We start from the raw sequence: 19,360 nt of genomic DNA on the forward strand, positions 1-19,360 counted from the left end.
CTACTACTTGCACTAGGAAGTCGAGAGGAACCCCTAAAATTCACAAAAGACTTGAAGACTGTTCTATTTAGAGACGTTTTCAACCCTCACTCTCTCCTGATCTCCTTGTTGATTTGTGTTTCTGCATTGAACTATGCAACCTTTACTTTCATAAGGAAAAGTGTTACTGTTGTATTGTGGAAAGTAAACAGCCAGGGCATGATTTTGTCCATTGTGCCCTTGTGGTGCTGCACAATATTATGGCAGCTGCCCTTGGTTATGCACTAAACACAAGCTAGATAGTGGGTGTAGAAGAGTTGAACCACTTTGCAATGCATACATCGGCAGTGGGTGTGGTCTTGTTTGGCAATTACTCACTGCAGTTAGAAACACCACATTGTTTTGGAGCTAAATGTCAAATGGCACAAGTTCTACAAGAAGAAAAAGTGAAAGAACTTTATCGGCCCTGTACGTTTATAATTGCTTCAAAAGAACTGTGGGCCATATTATCAAGGAACGGCGATAACATTATCGCCGCTTCGGCGACAGGAAACTGCAGCTAAAGCGGTGTTAATGGGCTTGATAATATGCCCTTGAGAATTCCCATAGAAGCCCAGGTTCACACCAGAACCTGGGCTTCTATGGGAATTCTCAAGGGCATATTATCAAGCCCATTATCGCCACTTTAGCGGCAGTTTCCTGCCGCTAATGGCCCTGTGTTTGTGGTTTCTGCTCATGCCCTCCTGACTCTGTCACATGTAATCATTCTGAAGTGACACTTTACTGTTGCAGTGGAACTGTCATGTACCCTCTCATAAGCAAGACACAAGTGTGTTGTAAATATTTTTTTAATTCTATGTTGGGGTATTGGACCGGAGAATGATACATTCTCAATAGTGTGAGCAACCACTAAATGCCTGCCTTCACATCAACACTGCCTACTTACGCACAGCATCCCATCCCCAGTTAATCCCCACCAACCTGTACACAGTAAAGATGTCCATTGCTTCTTCCCACCAGCCTTTCTTCCATTCTCTGGATCCTCTTATACTAAGTGCCATCATGGTATCCCCATACCAAGTACTGTTCTCAAACCTTTTTGCTGCTCTATAGAGAGTCGCAGGGCACCAATGGTCCTACCCAATGAGAAGCTCCATGTTATCCATGTTAATCATGATATATTGTATTGTCTGTGTGTGGTTGGGAATACTACAGTCAGGAAGCCCTGCAGCTCCTCTTCCGGACCGATGACATCAGCAGTGTGCGGGCTCACACGTCACTGAAGGGCTTCCATCTTCTGAAATGAGCCAGTCCTTGATTCAGCAGGTTGATCCTCCCTGAAGTGAGGCAGCAATGTGGTAAGCTACTCATCCCAGTTTTGGAAACAACAGCTGAGTTGCTTCAAAGCACTATACCAATAGGAGCTTTGTTGAATCTGGTGAACTTCTGTTCAGCACTTCATCAGCTCCACATTGACCCTGGCACACCCTGGCAAGCGCCTTGAGGCAGCAGATTCACTTCTAGTGGCACAGTCCACACAGGCACATGCGGAGCACAGGGCTAGACTTTTTTGGAGTACTTGGGACAAGTGTCACATCTAAAACAACAGTCAATTCATACTTGGTGAGTGCCACCATTTAACAATTGCCTCTCATTGAGCAGCTCAAAAAACTCAGGCACACTTTGGGGAAAGTGCAGATAAAGTGGTAGTTCTAGGAAAACGAAAAGGAGTATTCATGGAAGAATGAAAGCTAGAACGAGTATGAACCTTAAGAGAGGCAGCATAAGCAGTAAAAAAAACATAAAGCAAGACGTTAATTTACACTTTAAAATGCACATACGAGTATAACATAGGAACAAGCATTTTTGACTATGTAATCCCACTCACATTGATATAAAAAAACTATAAACAATGATAGAAACAACAATGCACATGGCAAGAAGTGTAGCACAACAGAGACAAGGTCTCATGCACAATAGCAGGCACAGCTGTGTTGGTAAGAGGGCTCAAGAAAACACAGGAAAAGCGAGTGTGGAAACAAACAAACATAAATGGGGCTTGAGGGAACATGATGAACGCGAGGCAGGCATTGCCATTATCCACGGTGAAAAGAAGGGTAACATTAATTAATCTGATTTGAAATCGAACAGGTTATATCAGAGAATATTTCTGCATTTCACTTTAACTTGCGTTTGCAGCGCTGATTAAAATGGCAGGTTTAGCACTGGTCACTATTTGACTAGACCAAGAGTCATTTCTTCACCATCTGTTTACTGTTGATTTATTTAGAGGTTAATACATACCTCACAATACCGCATGTGGCTATAGGGCATTAGAAACATTGCAATGTAATGAGTACTGCTAGAAATACATATTTACCAGATAACTTTGTATCTTTAAACCACTCTTAGTTTGAACCAACAGACAGTACATCTTTATGTAATCCATACAGTTCCAATTTATGCACGTTTGAAATGTGACATTAATTTCGCCGTGTGCTTGGCTAGTTTCATAATTCGAAACAGTAGACAGTGCATCTTTTAATGCATCAATGTGTTCATATGAACATTTGCAATGTGACATTAATTTCGGATGTGCTCGGCTAGTTTCATAGACGATAGGGTGACAAAAGCAGGATGTCCAAAAGAGATGATAAGCATTCGCAAATGGTGTCAAATTCTGTTCTTGTGGAGGAGCTGATGTGCCTGTACGTGCAACTTCTTCTAATTGTATTCTTGCAAATGTAATGACTTACAGCTTTCTTCAGAACGGAGGAAATACAGCGCGGCCTGTCAGCTGGACTTATTCATCTGCAGTGTTGCAATTATCTGTGCTCTCATTTTCTCACTCGGCCCTCAAACTCCAGGGGCAATCTTTTCTTAGCTCCCCCTTCCCCCGGGAGAACTCTCGAATTGTCAGAAAAGCCGTAAGAAAGTTGGAAGGAGACATAAAAAAAAAAACTATGCTGGGATTAATGTTTAACAAGCAACTTTTGTCATTCAGTCTTTCCACTCAGAAATGTGATATCAGGAGTATGCTTCTAGCAGTTTCCTAATAAGCTGCAGATGAGCCATTAGCTACACCGGATCATTTTTATTGGCATTAACTAAGGTACACGAACAACTAGAAGTCTAGGTTTAGAAGAGGGCAGAAACTAGACTGGAGTCAAGAAACAACAGAAGTTTCCTGTTTATTTTCAGCCTATGAGTTTAGAGCATCAAAAACCAAGTTGTGCCCAGCTGATGGGCCCATGACTAAAGTCAACCTGGTCCTGGGCTGCTTGTGTTCTGGTTCAGGGAGGACCTGGCTTGGAAGGTCGGGCTGGATTGTTCTGACTGGAGCAGCGTCAAGTAGGGGTGGGCGGAATTATCGAAAGTGCCTTTCGCAAAATATCGCGAAACGGCACAAAATCTCCGCGATCACGCGATATTTCGCGTGATCGCGGAGATTAGTGCTTCCGGTTGGGATTTCATTTTTGGGACAGGAGCATCGTGCCAGAATGAATCCTGCCCTGCATATTTACCCAAGAAGATGCCACCGTTTTGTGCTATACCTCTACTCAACTCGAGTACTTTCTACTGGCTAATCAGTAAGTGCTACCTCGTTGGGTAAATGTATAGTGCTTTTCCTACACTATAGCTGCGTAAAGGGCCAGAAGAGTTGTCTCCAGTGGCAATGTGTGTCTGTAACTTTGCCACCGTGCCGAAAGGCGCTAGAGTCCCTTGAGTGAGGTGTCCATCATAGCGGGAAATGGGCAGGAAGAAGTTGCATAAAGCAAGCTAGTGTGTTTGGAGCGGGGCCTAACGGGCGGTGCTTCTAGGCCAGTTCACATGCCTCTTGTTTATAAAGGGTCAGAGCAGTGTCTCTGAGGCAGACAAGGAGAAGGAACCACCTTGGCACAGGAACTACACGAGGATTGCACTCGAGTAAATCAAGGATGCAAAGACCACCGTCAAGGATTACAGCTATCATTTCAGGGTGGAAATGGGGAGAAGGCACATATGCTTAACCACGCTCACAAATTCTACACGAGGATTGCGCTCGAGAAAATGAAGGATGCAAAGACCACCAGATGTGTGTCTGTAACGTTGCCACGGCGCCGACGGCCCTGGGGTCCCTCGAGTCAGCTGTCCATCATAGTGGGGGAAAGGGCGGGAATACGTAGCCCACCGCTGGTGTGTGTGGCAGGGCTTCCATGCAGTTCACATGCCGCTTGTTTATAAAGGGCCAGAGACCGATTAGAGCAGCAGACGAGGAGACAGAACCTCCTGGTGTCAGGAACTACAAGGGGATTGCGCTCGAGAAAGTCATGGCTGCACAGAGCTCCATCAAAGATCACAGTTAATTTTTGACGGTAGATATGGGGAGAAAAGCAAACCTGCCTAGCCTCGACCTAGCTCCCGAATGTTTTGTGCTGATTAATGCGTTACTGAATTTGAGCTTCAACTCGGGCCCCTGATTTATTTATATCTGTAAGTGCTTCCTGTTGAGGTTCAATTTTTGTGACAGGAAAGGAATCAAGGCGACAATTTCCGTTCCCTCGCGGATCGCGGAAATTTCGACATTTTTGCATTCCGCGCGGAACGCGAAAATGTCGAATTGTCGCAATTTCCGCGAGCGGAATGGAAATTATCTCCCACCCCTAGCGTCAAGGCTGATTTTCATATAGCTGGGTTAAAACTGAGGTGGAATGGTGTGCAAAATAACGATGGACTGGGATGTAGCCCGAGTAATTAGCAGTGACTGAGACAAATTCAAGCATTCCATCTATCACTTTTTGTATACTTTAGTGTGTCGCCTAAGTGGGACGGGTATGCCAAGACATTAGTCTTGTGCACACTGTGCCACTGGAACCAAGCTGTACCTGGCTGATGAGCCCATAATTAGGGCAAAACAGGTCCTGAGTTGCTTGTGTTTCAGTTCAGGGACAACATGGCTTGGAAGTTTGGGCTGGGTGCCATTGGAGCAGTATCAAGACTGATTTGCATATAACTGGGTCCAAACATAGGTGGTTTGGTGTGCAAAATAATAAAGGACTGGGATGCGGCCCGAGTAATTACCTGTGGCTGAGATTAATACAGAATTGTATCCATCACTTTTTGAATAATTTAGAGCATGAAGACCGTCATTGTATAAGTTGCCACTGACTACACTTTCTGAAATGTCATCAGTTGGTCGTGATGGCACCCAAAATGATGCCTGACTAAATGTGTAAGGTACCAACATCGTTTTTTGACTCACCAATGTAAAGGAAAATTCGACAGGAGATTTTCTTCTTGAGTAACTCCAAACCTACTGAAAGGCTGGTTACCAAATTGTAATGGTATGGTAGTTCTTTGAATCTTCGGGCTAAATCCAGGGAAAATCTGGTGAAATTCTGTACAGTTATTTTGGAGATAAACTGTGAAGCTCTAGTATTAATGTCAATGTACAGGTTCCAAAAAGTTCACAAACATTTAACCTCGCAGGAGTACACATTTATGAATGTATGGTGCTACAAATTTCAATATGTTTGTGAACTCTAATTTAAATGGATCTTTCAAAAACACATTTAAATAGGGTTTCTGTGCCTCAGGTATGGCTAATCCTAACCCCACATCACAGGCATGGATGGATGGGGCATTACGAGTTTAATCGTAGACAAAATTACACAAGTGAGTAGAACACATGAAGTTGTAATTTCATTGGAAGTATATGACACTATTTGCATTGCAATTTTGAGATCTTACCCTAGGCTGCATTTGTTCAAGAAACAATGGAGTTCCTCGTGCCCTAGGGGGTCAAGTATTCCTGGAACGAGGGCTGGAGTTTCCTTTTATTCCACTGGGCATTAGCCCAGTGGGCTGGTGCCCTTAGAGGCTGGAATGAAAGCCCAAAGCCTCTCCTGGTGCCTCTGCCAAGTTGTCCAACAACCCAAGGTTAATTGAAGCGGCATGTGGAGGCTTTAAGAGAGAAAGAAAGAGAATGAGGGTAGAGGTGAGAGAAAGCGATCAGAGTGAGAAGAGTGAGAGAGACAAAGTGAGGAGAGAAGAAAAGAGAGAGAAAGGATAGAAGGAAAGAGAGAGATAGCATAAGAAGAGGAAGGGACTTGTGCTGGTATGAGCATTTTTGCCAGGGCTACTTTTGGTTCCCAATCCAGCACTGTCTGGAACACAGAGTTCAGTGAACTCTGAGTAGTTGTGCCACCCAGACTGCTCTGTTGACTCTTTGCTTGTGTTTACCACAAGGGTTGATCCACGAGCCACCTGGAGTGCCTGTCAGGCATGAAAGTCATTGCTTGGTTACAAAATCCAGTTTTTAATAGATGTTGATGTTAGTTTCTTGTTTAATTAAAAAAAAACATAACTTTATGAAAAGAAGTGTGGACAAAGAGCCTTTCTTAAGATGATGGATGGACTATAGAACTCTTTGGGCATTTTGAATAATAGGTGATGCCATTTAGCTGTGCAATGCTTCTGACATTTTTCAGAACTCAGTATTCTAAAATGTTTTAAATCAGTTATCCGTTTTGGATGACATTCTAGTGTGTTCCAAGACTTATACACAGTATCAAATAATGTATGTTTGGTATTGTCAAGACCTCTGCAACGTATTTGTCTTGTTAATCCACAAATTAAGAATCTGAAAAGCAAGAAGTTGTGTGGAGAAGTGTGGCTGTGTGGAGAAGTGTGGCTCAATGGTAAGAGCGGCAGACCCTGATGCAGAGGTCTGGCCCGGGACCAGGGTTGAATTCCCCGCCTGGGTGGGTCTTGGGCTCAAAATTCCATGGACCTGACAATTCTCGCCTCGGTGCCTATTCCAATCATGGAGTCCCACTCTGCAACTCTGGGCAATAGCTTGCTTAATCTCCACAACGGCCCCCACAACGCTAAGGATGCCTGGACTCCACCTTGGGGGTGCCCAGGAGTGGACACCTCACAGGGAAAGCCAGGATGGGTTCCACAGCGGTATTCGTACAAGCGCCTTGAGACCCTTGCGGGTGAGTAGTGTGCTATACAAGTATCAATTTACATTTACATTTACCTAGGGTTTGGATTGAATTTGTGTGGTCACTCTGAATACTAAGAAAGTATCAGCTGCATTGTATTTGCCTTTACTTACTAATGTTAAAGAGACTCAAATGTTAGCTAAATTGTCACGTTTGAATCATTAATGCATTATGATTTTTTTCTACAATAACAATTAATATTATTTGTTTTTCAAGAAGAAGAATATGAAACAAGTTTGTTAACAGAATCATGAAGCTGAAACGTCATTTAATAAGATTAATCAGAGTTAAGCACCAATATTATGTCATCCTGATTCTTCAAGGAAGTTTATTGTCTAAAGAAACGCTTCTGAAAGAGCAATTAGGGCAGCCTTGTTGCAATAACAAGAAAATGATGGGCAACACTATCCTGTCTTTCAATTGTTCCATGATCTATCAGAATCTGGAAGGAATTATTCTGTACTAGAACCAGAACGTTTTTCACGAAGATGTCTTGTTCTAAAAGGAAATATCAGTTGATGGGAGCTAAAGAAACAGTTGAAATCAAGACTGATCACTGGAATCTACAGAGTGTGTGAAACCTTCACTGTATTAATTATCACCAAGTCAGCTCGGGGATGCATTTCACCCAGAATTATTACACTGCCACCTAAGTTCTTGCTTCACAGAATGCATTAGAGAATGCTTTGGCACATTATTCTTCTGAAACATGATTTGCTTATGAACAGCCAGTAATTCATCCTCAATGAGTGATTGAAGTCCTTTCATAGATGTTTGTAAAGTTTATCTTTATCACAGGAGAAAACTGTTGTCAGAGTGTGACTTTTGACATTAGATGCTTGCCTAAGAAATTGCATAAGGGCACTTTAATTATTGCTGCTAGCTGTAAGTGCACTTTAGTAATTGCTCCTAGATGTCAAACATGGCACAGGTTCATTTTAATTATGGTATTTTAAATCTGGATTTTAAATTGGGGGGTAGTGTAGGTAGGTAGTTGTTATCTAAAAGATGCGCCATTAGACGGATTGGATTGGTATAATCGAGTGGACTGTAACCATTGCTGGTAAATGTAAGTCATTGTAGTAGTAAACTTCAACTATTGTACTTTAATTATGATATGAATTTTAAAATTTGGGGAAGTGTAGTTTGTTCTATAGAGATTATTTTTTTATTTTTGTATTCCCAATGTGAAGTGATGTCTTATGTAATCAGCATGATATATGGAACCGAATTATAATGTACCTTATTATTATTTTCAACTTAATACATTATAAATGTTATAATATGCAAAGACATGATTTTAGCTAGATCAAATTGGTATAATTAAGCTTTTGTTGCAATCCAAAGGATTTATTTTCTTTACTTCAGTTTGTAATGATTTTTATTAATCAACAATAAAGAATTTCACTCACTCACTCATCCTCAATGAGTGATTGAAGTCCTTTCATAGATAAAATCAAAATAACTGAAGAAAAGATGGATTCCCCAGAACAGGAAGAGCTTCATTTATCAAGGTACATCGATGTAGAGCTAAGAATATTAAATCTATACTTACCTGGATATACTTAACCTCCTTGAAATATTGGCCCACAATATTTTGGCAACAATATTCTGATATCTTCATATTACCTTCTCTGCATTTCAAACTACAACAATTCTCCTATCAACAAATTGTTGATGTTTCATATATTATTGCAAATAATTGTGCTATCAAAGTGCAAAGAACCTTTGTTCTTTGTGCTAGAATTTATTTCAAGAGTTTTTACATCCTTTCATCATATTGATCCTCTAGTTCCAGTGACAACCGATTATTTAAATCAGTTACAGAAACATAGGCAACTTGTTTATGAAAGCTTACAACATTCTAAAATCAGAAAGAAGGAAACTGCATATAAATCAACTTCTGTCCTCTAGGTTTGATGGTCTTCACATTTTCTTTCTGTCTATACATTACCAGTAAAATCTCAGGTCTAGGTTTTTGTGGCATTATTGATAATGCATCAAATCAATCCTGTGGACTTTTGGAAGAAGTTTTCTTATTCTTTTGAGCCATTCAACTGTTAATTTATCTCAACCAACTCCATATGTTCTTGATCATTATCAATTGCTTCCATCACATCCTCCCCTGATTATGAAACAGGAACAGCAGCAGTATGAGGTTGACGAAATTTTTGATTATGGGATTTCAAAGTCATCTTCAATTTCTACTTCATTGGAAAGACTAACCTGTGTGTGAACATTCTTGGAAAAATTATTCTTCAGTTCATTTTCCTTTTGTAGTTTGTGAGTTTGTTTTCAGCTTAGCCTGTTGCTTCTGCAGTGAGGACACTGTTACATTTGTGCCAAGATTCATGTCAGTGTCTTACTCAAAACTGCATGTGTTCATGAAACAGGCAGGTGGTTTTCAAGCTGTTCCTGGAACATTGTATTCAGTGAAAGCTGAGTTCTCACACTGCCAAAACCACTGTGGCATGTTTATGCTTGTGCTCACCTGCGGGGGTGGGTGGGGTGGATGTTACGTAAGACACCTGGAGCACCAGACATGAAAGTAGGCCTGAGCAAAATTTTAATTTGCAGCAGTATAATTTGGGGACTTTTCTATTATGCTTGTTACTCAACATTACCAAAACTACATCAGTAGTCCACTTCAAGTAATTATACGTCATTTGCAGTAACAATTTACTACAAATACAAGGGAACAACAGAACGGAAATCACTGTTGTTTGTTGTGCGCTGCTTATAGACACCCTTACAGCAAACATCTAAGTAAAGAAACATTTCGAGCTAAAATATAGATTTTCATTTCACATACTTTTGAGTAATTTTGCCAAATTATTGCTGAAAATAAGTAACAGCATATTACACAAATTTTGCAATGCAGCAGTGGGGCGGGAGCCCAGGGTGAAATGAAAATTGTCGAACTTGGGCTTTTTCATCAATCTCTTAAAGAACACCATTACTTTCTGAAAGGGGGTGTGGAGAAACCTACAAGTCTAATATCCAACTTTTCCTAGGATGACGTATTGATCATTGAACATCATTCAAGATTGCTGATGTAATTATGAGTCTTTTCTGTGATGTCAGCTCTTAATCATATATAAGGGAGACAGTCAAGCAAGGAAAATGCATCACAACACATTTGTTTCCTTACCTATTTGTTGCACTCTTCATCTCCATGTGCAAGAAATGTAAGTATTAATTGAGGAGGGTGAAGCCCTATTGCCACTAATAACTCAATCCTTCTCAGGGTGAACCCTTAAAGTCACTAAATTACCCTGAACTCAAGCCCCTGGTGGCAATGGCACAGAGCAGACAGGCTTAAACTAAAGTATTTATTGAGTACCAAAACAGTTATAAAGTCAAAACACAACACAAGAAAAATCCTAAACCAATTTATAAAAAAATAGAGTACATAAAAAGAAAAAGAACACTAAAACGACAACAATCCACAAAAATTTAAACCAGAGTTACAGCAGGGTAAATCTGCAGGCTGTAGCTGAAGAAAGTCCCACAAGGCTGGATATCTTCTCCATGAGGTCCAGCTGAATCAGATTTGCTGCTGCAGAAAAGCTCTGAGTAGGAGCAACCTGAATTTTTGGCCCAGCGGCAACACACCTTTGATGGATCAGCTTGGAATGTTTCATGTAGCACAGGGCTTTACAACGTGACGCATCTCCCTAGAGGCGTCACGTTGTAAATAGGGCGCAACGTGGTGCAAGGTTTACGCCGCCGCTGCATCACAGAAGTGACGCAACGGCGGCGCAAATGAGGCGCAAGGGGCTTGTAAATCTGCCCCTAAGTATTTTGCAGCATTCTCATTGTTTATGAACACTTAACTAAACAAAAAGACAGACACATACAACCACACAGGTGCAGATGACACACTTACCCATCAATATAAATCCACTTTGATATATTACTTTCTCTTATGCCACCCTCTCTTTTCCTTACTCCCCTTGTTGAGTATTGTGTATGAGAAGAGGCTTACAGCCCGGTGCAAGAACTTATGTTGTTTTTAATGAAGGATTTGTTTTCCTTAGTGCTCCTTGTGAGATTTTCATTGCACTCATTGTTGCATATCCTAAGACTGGCAACGATGGTGCCTAAATTAGAATCTACATACTGTTCTTATACTGTTGCCTTGTGGTTTTGCTTCCTCACCTGGAGCTCTTTTTGACTGCGTTATCTGGACTAACATTTTCTAACTGCTTTCCCTTCTTTCTAGTGGGGTCTTAGAGGGCCCTCTGTCATAATGGGGAAAAGGAAATGTATGGAAAAACTCGCAGGTGAACCCATTGTCAAAAAAGCACCTGTTCGTTCACCGCAGAGTTGCACTTTAAATGATATAGATCCCTTATTGAGGAGGACCAATCTAGGTGTCAAACCTAAAAAATCTCAAGTCGCACCCTTGTTTACCAACCCGTATTCCAAGTCTAAAGCCAATACATCTTCTAACAGTTGCCCTAAATCAAAGGAGCGAGTGTCTTATATAAACTTCAATTTGCTACCTCATTCTCCTGTTCCCCTGGTGCCTACAATATTTTGTTCAAATCACTTTCCTCCCCTGGCCACTCAAGATCAGGCAGATAGCAGTTCAGATGTGCCCCTAAATCCAACCCCTCACCCAACAGCTACTGACGTCACTAGCGCAGAAATTAGAAATCTTTGGGAAGTTAATAATTCATTGAGGGCAGATATAGCAGACCTGAAGGGGGAGGAAATCACAGCATCATGGGCTTCCACCGGGAAGCCCCAAAAAATGTTGCGTACTGAGTTACAAGGATGGAAAAACGTTGCAACCCATTTGCCTCCCTAACCCGATTCATGGTAGATTGCACACAGTAGTCCCCTTAACATCTCCACCTTGTCTAAGTGATCTTGCTAGGCAATTCCTCCCTCTTACCACCCATTGCTCTGCATCAAATTCCATCTGGGGCTGGTAAGGACCCTCAACCAATTTCTTTAGACATCTTAGAGAAGGGAAAATTAGAAGTTTTCTATCAGGTCTAAGTAACCTCCATAGCCCACACTCTATTCTATTGGCTGCAATCTAGAAACCTGATTAATTATCTGAATCCTACCCGTACAATGGCATAGAGCCCAAACCTAATCCTGACACCTTCTTGTACTTTAGATCAATCTCTTTGGTAGGTGTTCCTAAGCTCCCCTCCATTTGCTAGAAAGGATCTTATAAATTGAATGTTTGGTTTAGGGAGTGTTACAGTGTTATTCACTCTGATCTTATCAGGGTGTGGCATTTATCATGTGCTGGCTGATGGCGAGGACACCGGGGCACTTTGGATGCACTGACTAGTATTCTAGTAGCACAGAATCCTCCCCTTTCTGAGCAACAGACTTCTGATAGGCCGGAGGCTGGAGTGATGGGCGTTTGTAACTATAAAGGAAGGCTGAAGGCATTGACGCAGGGATTGATGTACAGAGGAGTCAGAGGCCAGATGTGGAAGTGCAGATAAGAGCGGCGGCAAGTAATGGGACCAGACCTGGTGGAGCAACAGTTTTGCCAGTGTGGCCGGACAGCGGAGAGAGACACTATTCCACCAGCATCGTTCAAGTGCACCCGAGAGAAGGCAAGCCGAATGAGGTGGCCATGACTCCATCAAGGGGTCACGCTGCAGGCAAGTAGTAGGAACAAGTGCACGCACCCTTAGCTACTGGCTTGCTGCGCCTGCTTACTTGGTGAGGTGGTAGTGTCCCTTTTGTAGTACTTGACAGGGACATTTTGAGAGAAATCCATTGGGGCACTTTTATTTGCATGTCTTTACACTTGGAGTGGATAGACAGAGGTTGAGGATCTTTCCTTTTGTTTCTTGAGATTCTGATAAGTGATACTGATGATGTAAGAGGTGTCACATTGAACTCGATATGCTGAGATATACACTGAGGTATCTAACAGTGATGGGTTCATAGAGAAAGAGATAATTAAATGCTAATAGATTTGTGCTTCTGTTTTCCCAAGGGTGTTGTTTCACCAGTGCGGGAGAAGACCAGTGAATGTCCTAAGGAGGAAGCCCATAAGACAAAAGACTGTGAGGAATGAACTGTGTTTATACTTACCTTTTTTCGTTAACATGGACTTGTGGCAAATAAACGGCGTACTAAAGATAATTTATGTGACCTTGTTTATCTTGACCTGCAACATAGGGCTACCTGTCTATCAACTCCTGGTAGCAAATGTGATTATATTCAATTGAAATTCTCACACCCTTTTATTTTTAATGGCTTATTGTCTCAGCAAGCACAATTTCTTTCTCCCACAAATTCTATGATCCAGATTAAAACTAGAGCTCCCCTCCCAGATCCTGTGGAGCAACCCCATTTAACATCCCCATTATCCCTCGTTGATTGACTGGATACTGCAGAGACTCCTACTAAGAGACACCTACTAAGTCTAGCAGACCGAGAAATGCATTTTGTTCTGCACAAGTATCCCCTAACAACATTAACCCTTCTGTAGAAATTTCTCTGCTAACTCATGGTGATTTTAACCAACACAGAAGTAGGAATGTGTATCTAGATAGTTTGGCTAACATAGGTCATCCTACCACTGAATTACCCTCTCCTATTCAGGGTGCTCATGTTTCTCCTAAGATCAGTTCTAATATTAACTATACTTTGATCACCTGAAATATAGCTGGACTTAGGAGTAAACTTGTCCGAGTGGACTCAGGAGCTTTTAGTAACCAGAGTGACAGAGTGACGTTCTTATGTTCCAGGAAACATGGGAAATTATCTCTTCACACAGGCATTGTTACAGGGCTTTTTATTTTCCTGCTCCCAAGTCACAGATTGGTCTCCCAGTTTGGCATAGGATTTCCTATGGCCACCAAGCTAGACAGCTTTCTATTAATTCTCCGGATATACTTGGTTTAGAAGTTAATTTACAGAAACAAGTAAAATTCCTCTTTATAAATGTATATTGTAGGAATGTCCCAAAGACAGATGAGTCTTCAGTTTTACATCTTGTGGGAAACATTATAGCTATGGTAGAAGAGGAGGTTACTCTAATTGTGGGTGGAGATTTCAATGTATGTTTTGAACCTTCAGCATTGTTACATGAAATCATAAGTGAGGAAGATTCATGCTGGGTCATACCTCAACTACCAGTCTTTATTTAAAAACTCTTCCCAAGGTGGCTCTACAGTTGCTGGACCTCTATGTGAGTTTTCGTTTCAGAGCCATCAAAGGTAGAACTAAGTCTAATGCAGAGAGGTGTCCCACCATTAGAAGGAATTCCTATAAAAGTCATCTTGACTACATTCTTGTAGATGTTAGTTCACGTGAAAATATACTTGATATGGAGGTTATTACTCGATATGAGAGTGGCCACTTTCCATTGTCCCTTTCCTTCCAGGGTGACCTAAACAGTCTAGCCCAGAATCATGGTCTCCTTTGTGGACACTTAACAATAAGAAAAAACCGGAAGAAGGTCAGGTGGGAGGTGTACCAAACAATGAGGGTGTTTGTGCCCAATTATATCAGGATTTTATCCTGATTCTGATTTATTTTCCAGTGTCTGATTCTGTGCCTCGCAAAATATTAGATACTCATGACAAATTGTTTAAGGAATTTAAAAAAAAAACTCCCTCCCCAGCAGGAGTGTGCACTTGACCACAGATCCTATGTAGTTTAATAAGAATTGTAGGGCTGAGAAGAGCCATTTAATTAACACTCTTAAAAATGGACTCCACCAAGATATCCGGTCTGCTAGAGCTGCCTGCAAAGCAGTCTTAAGAACACTCAAATTTCTTGGAATACTGCTATATGGGACGGTATTTTGATTGCGGCACGATCCCGGAACCAAGTACCTTTTTGGCATACCATATCGCATGGTGCCAGAATGACTAAGATGCGGCCTGAATATAATATTCTACCACATGATTGGGTTACCTATTTTCAATCCCTCTATAGTGATCCTATGGTTCCCTCTGCCCCATGTTTTATGGATCACCTTGCTCTTCCCAGCTCGATTCTTCAAAATCACCCTTCAAATGATATACCAGATTTTTTCACAGTGTCCGAAATATATTTTGCCATCTGTTCTCAGAAGCCCACTAAGGCACCAGAGATGGATAGAAACCTGACTGACCTCTTCATTTCAGAACCTGACATTTGGAACCCTTATTTGAACCTTGTGGCAAATTCTTTTATGGCGGATACTGAAATCCCTGTCACTTGGAAAGGTGCAGAGATTATACTGCTTTATAAAAAAGGGTATTAAAACTGACCCAGTGAATTACTGACCCATCAGCCTTATTGAGTCTAGTCAGAAAATATTCTAAAGACCAGCACTTTTGACCAGGTCTTTAGATTCCAACTTGTCAGGTGGAAGGAGGTCGACATAAATGAGGGACGCTTATATATTATTTTTTTTTATCTTTAAATCGGCTTTTGATATGGTTCCTAGAAATAAACTTTGGAGTATTTTGAGAGATCTAGGACTTCCAGGTCCCCTTTATGATATCATTATGCGCCTCCATGGAGATAACTTTGCACACATTTGCTGGATAGCTAACAGGGAAAACCACACTTTAGGGTCAGCAAGGGAGTCAGGCAAGGCTGTGCCCTTGTCCCTATGTTGTTTCTTCTTTTTATCAACAACTGTGCTAATTACCTAATGGAATGCAACACTGATTCCCCAATACTTGGATATTAAGAAAAACAGTGGTTCTCACGGGCAATGTAAGAATACTTAATAATATACAAGCACAATGACCAATTAAATTGAATATAGGATGTTTAAAGAGACATGTTATATGGAATGCAATAATGAAACCAAATACTGTATTGCACAAAATAGCATCTGTATTGAAAAACATGCATATTGTGCTCAGTGTCCCATGTAAAAAAGTACCATACAAATGTAAGTAACAAAATATAACATACAGCAGGGTTTCTAAGTACATAAAAACAACCATTTTTGATGAACAATGTCATACAACAGTCTCCTTGCTAATTTAGAAAGGCCGGATATGGTTCGTTATGGTGAGAGTCAACGACGTTTTGACCCCGTAAACAATAAGGTGTCTCATCAGGACCTTGAAATTGTGGACACCTGATGGATCACAACGATCTTATGCCAGAGTTGGTGAAGTGCACACCAATTGAGTGAAAAAGGAAAGAAGGTTTTTACTCACATAGGGCCCAGCTGGGCGTCTAGTGAGGGGGAGGAAAGGGGAGGGATCCCCAATCTGTCAGTGAGCAGTTTGTAGCAGCTTGTCAGAATGGGCCTTTTTAAGGACAAGAGGATTATGTTTAAAATAAAGATAATCGGACCCGTGTCAGATGAATCAGCGTGTTGATGGGGGCCGCTGGTCTGAGATGTTTTACAGTGAGATGCAATGATTACCAGAAACACGTCAGTCCCAAAATGAAAAACGTGTGGGCCACCAAAGTCACCCTCATGCAATGATTGCCAAGAGTACGGAGAAGTCTGCTAATTTCAAAATTAAAATAGCATGGGCCGCCGCAGTCAGCCTCACTAAGCTGATGCTGGGTATCCACGCGTTTCTCTTTCAACATCTTATTTTCAGTTTAATTAGCCATTGTGTTTCTATATTATTAAGCTTTCTTACATTGTCCACAAGAACCACTGTTTTTCTAAATATATTGTAATTGTATGCCCTGGTTCCTTGTGAGTAATGTTGTCCTTGTTTTCCTGACACATCCCCGATACTTGGAGGCACAAACGTACCGGCTCTCTTGTTCGCGGATGACACCCTGCTGATTTCAAAAACTCTGAAAGGCATTTAGACTCTCCTTTTAAGGTTTAAATTATTTTAGTCTAACTCTGGCCTGACCATTAATACTAATAAAATACAGCATATGGGTATACATCAACATAAGGGTTTTAGAGGGACATTGACACTTGATTGATTGAAGCTAGGAAGGGTGCTCTATTTTGACTACCTTGGTATTCAGCTATCCAGCTCAAACTCATGGGACAGCCAAATTATAAAAAGTGTGCTCATGTTGAATCATGGGGCATCCACTGTATTGAGATTTGCCAAAAAGACCTCCTTTCATCCTGTTTCTCCCATTTTGAAAGTGTGGAGAGATAAAGCAGTAGCATCTTCTGCATATGGCTTAGAACTATGGGGCCAATTAAACTCCGATGCACCATGGGTAGCTGAAAATATGTTCCTCAGGGCGGCTCTTAAACTGCCCACAAAACACTCCTTTTGGTGTTTAAACAAGATCCTTATATTCGGTCTACCTCTTTCATAGTGCGTATTAAACCTATACTCTACTAGATGCGTGTTTGTCCCACTCCTGAGTTGTCATACTATAGGGGAGGCCTAAATAATGTGCTGAGTAGACAACCCCCAACTATGGTGTACTTTTTAAATTCTAAGTTGTGCTTTTCTAGACCATACACTCTTAAAATATACTGCCTACCATTATTGATGACATAGAACTCCTACACCTTGTTAGTCCTCTTCCTTTTGTAACTTTTCCTATAGGCTAATTTAGACATGTATGATTGATCACTTCTGTGTAATGTGTGTTCATGCAAAGTGCTCTGACATCCTACACTGGTATGAGTGGTGCTATATATGCATCTGAGAGAGAGTGCTATTTATGCACCTGAGACAGATTGGTTATGGAGACTTGGGCACTGTTAAAGGGTGGTGGTGAGGGAAACTGTGGAGGAGGTGGTCATTGGGAGGTTGCCAACAAACATTGTCGCACTAGGCGCCACCAGCTCTAAAGCTGGCCCTGCTCATAAGCAATGGACTCAAAACACTCATAACAGACACTTAACACATAGCAAGATGTTAAATGCATTTAATACACGCACAGATGTCCACAAAAACTAAAAGATTATGTAAAACATGTTGAAAAGTTCGAAAAAATATGATCAGTTTTTAATCTAATGTCGTAGGTTAAAATAGCCTTAGGGATTTAGGGATCATGTAGGAGTGGTGCTTCGAAGAAATGTTTTTCCACACTCAGGGGTATATTCACAAGAACGTGTGATAACTACCGCAAGAGTAGCCTAACGCAACTTTCAACACCGCAGCCCAATGCAGGAAAATTACGCCGTGCCAACCAAGTATTCAAAACCCTGTGCTAGCATGCGAGTCACCAGATAACACGTCAAATGGCTGCGCAAAATCCAACGCCATGCCGCAAAAATGTGAAACGAGAATGCCAAAAAACATGCGACAAGGCTAACGCAGTACAAAAAGTCACAAAAACAGCCACAGACCTGCAAAAACCACGTGTCTGGCGGGAAAATGCACCACAAAAAAGACAGAAACAACACACCAGAAACAAGCCAAAATACGTAGTAACATGGATGCAAACTGACCCAGCGCAGAGGCCAACGCGAACCCCACAACCCCCACAGACCACCAGCAAGGAACAACAGGGTCAGGGAAGGACAAGGAGAAGAGGGAGAGGGAGAGGAAGACGGGGTGCAGACTGCAGGAAAACAAGAGCAGCGTCACGGAGGTGACATAACACTACCAGCAACTGACCCACAAGCAGACCTCCCGGAATGCAATCGGAGTGACGAGGAGGCCAATCGAGGAGGCCAATCGAGGAGGCCAAGAGGCGCCGGCATGACGTGACAACCAAAACCAGGTGCAAACCCACTGCCAACAGGAAGGCAGCAACGGCGACAGGAGGTGGCAGTCCAGCAACACAGGAGGAGCTGGAGGAAACCAAGGCCATAGTCATCAGTGTGGAGATGGTGCAAGGATTAGGGAGTACTGACACAGCTCAAGAGGACCTGTAGCAACATCAACAGGGACTGGGGGGACGGGGGGAGATGGGCACAATGGCACACATGCACATGGAGGTGTTGCACACTAAACACCCACAATCACCCAGGATCATGTCCCTCATCCCCTTGACACACTGCAGCACACACACATAGCAAGAACAGCACACCCACATTGACGACAACATGGTACAATGCGCCTAGCCAACACTGCAGAACAGAGGACACAACTGGCTCTGCACATACACAGAAACATGCCTACTACATCAGACAGAGCAGGAAACTGTGAAATGAAAATATATGCGTACGACCTCACATCCGTCATGTAGTCCAAATGAACATCTGTCCTGCAGTAGAATTCAGCACCTCACAAACATTCACATTGTTCATTGTCATACAGTCTGCATGAAGACCAGAACAATGCGCAAACATACATGTCAACACAATGTCAACATGCATCTCCCCTTCACATTGCAGAGGGGCACACAACACCTCCAGCAGAGCACACAAGACAACACATCTGTGATGCAGGAGACGACTACCACACCTTCGACGCCGACACCCTACAACAGCCCACGCAACCCACCACCAGGACCCGGGCAGACAAGCTACTCAGAGGAAGACACAGAGCCTACAACAGACCACA

Source organism: Triturus cristatus, chromosome 5_2 (assembly GCF_964204655.1).
Source record: "Triturus cristatus chromosome 5_2, aTriCri1.1, whole genome shotgun sequence".
Taxonomy (NCBI): domain Eukaryota; kingdom Metazoa; phylum Chordata; class Amphibia; order Caudata; family Salamandridae; genus Triturus; species Triturus cristatus.